We start from the raw sequence: 2,500 nt of genomic DNA, 5'->3' as shown, positions 1-2,500 counted from the left end.
CGGCCAGCACGCCGGGAGGCCCCCCCTCACCGGCCGGGGACGGTCCCACCCAGCCACCGCCGCGTATCGCTTCACACCCAGATGCCATTCACGTTCGTGGGCATGGTGGGTATCGCTGGAACAACCGGTTGGTAGCTCAACCGATCGTCGCCATCACTGATTCACCTCTAGCGAGAACAACCGCACCACAACGGTTTACCAGTTGTTCATTTGCATAACGTCACCAGCAAACGTAGGCGTCCATCGCCATTTGCAAATTCAACGATTGTTGCATGCCTGTGTCAGGTGTCACGACACACTATGTCTGCCCACATACACGCAACAACATGTGCACGCTTCGCGAACACGTGGAAGGTGGCCCCCGTACGTATGCGATGTCCATTGCGCGAACGACTGTCAACCGGCCTCTGTCGCATGTCGCAGATGTGGAACGCAGTGCACCATGCTATCACGGTGTGTGAGAAGAGACGACTACGTCTGACAACACGCGCCACTACATCAACAGACGGCTCATGCTGATCGCCATCCAGGGCATACCACACTGCAATCCAGCTCTTATAGGGAGACGACACGTAGCTGAGTGCACAACATTTGGACCGCATGGTTCGCCGTTGTTGGCGCAGTCGTTGTACGGTCACATGTACCACGATGTATCATTCAGTACATGAGGACCAATGTGCAGTACAGTGTGTGATTTGGACGTACAACATCAGCGGACAGTTGACACAGGCCGTACCACAGCGTAGGCTAAGTGCTTCGCACATGCGAATGCCAATGAACAACTGCAAATGCCAATGAACAACTGCAAAGGGCATTGAGCATGTACGTCCTGCTGCCATCCACATTACAGTGTATAGCTGCAAGGTGTTTAACATGAAGCGATACACTGGGGACCGGGCAGTGCGAGTAGCAAACTATATTGCGGGGGTTGCAGTTAGGCAACACTACACTAATTTAACGCGTCGTATGACAATTACAGAGCAGGTTAAGGCCCAACGTGTGTTGGGTTAAGGCCCAACGTGTGTTGGGTTAAGGCCCAACGTGTGTTGGGTTAAGGCCCAACGTGTGTTGGGTTAAGGCCCAACGTGTGTTGGGTTAAGGCCCAACGTGTGTTGGGTTAAGGCCCAACGTGTGTTGGGTTAAGGCCCAACGTGTGTTGGGTTAAGGCCCAACGTGTGTTGGGTTAAGGCCCAACGTGTGTTGGGTTAAGGCCCAACGTGTGTTGGGTTAAGGCCCAACGTGTGTTGGGTTAAGGCCCAACGTGTGTTGGGTTAAGGCCCAACGTGTGTTGGGTTACGTTAAGGGGCAATGTGGGTTACGTTAAGGGGCAATGTGGGTTACGTTAAGGGGCAATGTGGGTTACGTTACGGCGCAATATAGGTTACGTTACGGCGCAATATAGGTTACGTTAAGGCGCAATATCGGTTACGTTAAGGCGCAATACAGGTTACGTTAAGGCGCAATACAGGTTACGTTAAGGCGCAATACAGGTTACGTTAAGGCGCAATACAGGTTACGTTAAGGCGCAATACAGGTTACGTTAAGGCGCAATACAGGTTACGTTAAGGCGCAATACAGGTTACGTTAAGGCGCAATGCAGGTTACGTTAAGGCGCAATGCAGGTTACGTTAAGGCGCAATACAGGTTACGTTAAGGCGCAATACAGGTTACGTTAAGGCGCAATACAGGTTACGTTAAGGCGCAATACAGGTTACGTTAAGGCGCAATACAGGTTACGTTAAGGCGCAATACAGGTTACGTTAAGGCGCAATACAGGTTACGTTAAGGCGCAATACAGGTTACGTTAAGGCGCAATACAGGTTACGTTAAGGCGCAATACAGGTTACGTTAAGGCGCAATACAGGTTACGTTAAGGCGCAATACAGGTTACGTTAAGGCGCAATACAGGTTACGTTAAGGCGCAATACAGGTTACGTTAAGGCGCAATACAGGTTACGTTAAGGCGCAATACAGGTTACGTTAAGGCGCAATACAGGTTACGTTAAGGCGCAATACAGGTTAGGTTAAGGCGCAATACAGGTTAGGTTAAGGCGCAATACAGGTTAGGTTAAGGTACGACATAGGTTAGGTTAAGGTACGACATAGGTTAGGTTAAGGTACGACATAGGTTAGGTTAAGGTACGACATAGGTTAGGTTAAGGTACGACATAGGTTAGGTTAAGGTACGACATAGGTTAGGTTAAGGTACGACATAGGTTAGGTTAAGGTACGACATAGGTTAGGTTAAGGTACGACATAGGTTAGGTTAAGGTACGACATAGGTTAGGTTAAGGTACGACATAGGTTAGGTTAAGGTACGACATAGGTTAGGTTAAGGTACGACATAGGTTAGGTTAAGGTACGACATAGGTTAGGTTAAGGTACGACATAGGTTAGGTTAAGGTACGACATAGGTTAGGTTAAGGTACGACATAGGTTAGGTTAAGGTACGACATAGGTTAGGTTAAGGTACGACATAGGTTAGGTTAAGGTACGACAT

The sequence above is a fragment of the Schistocerca americana genome, unplaced genomic scaffold, assembly GCF_021461395.2.
Source record: "Schistocerca americana isolate TAMUIC-IGC-003095 unplaced genomic scaffold, iqSchAmer2.1 HiC_scaffold_513, whole genome shotgun sequence".
NCBI classification, from domain to species: domain Eukaryota; kingdom Metazoa; phylum Arthropoda; class Insecta; order Orthoptera; family Acrididae; genus Schistocerca; species Schistocerca americana.
This window is presented reverse-complemented; position numbering follows the sequence as displayed.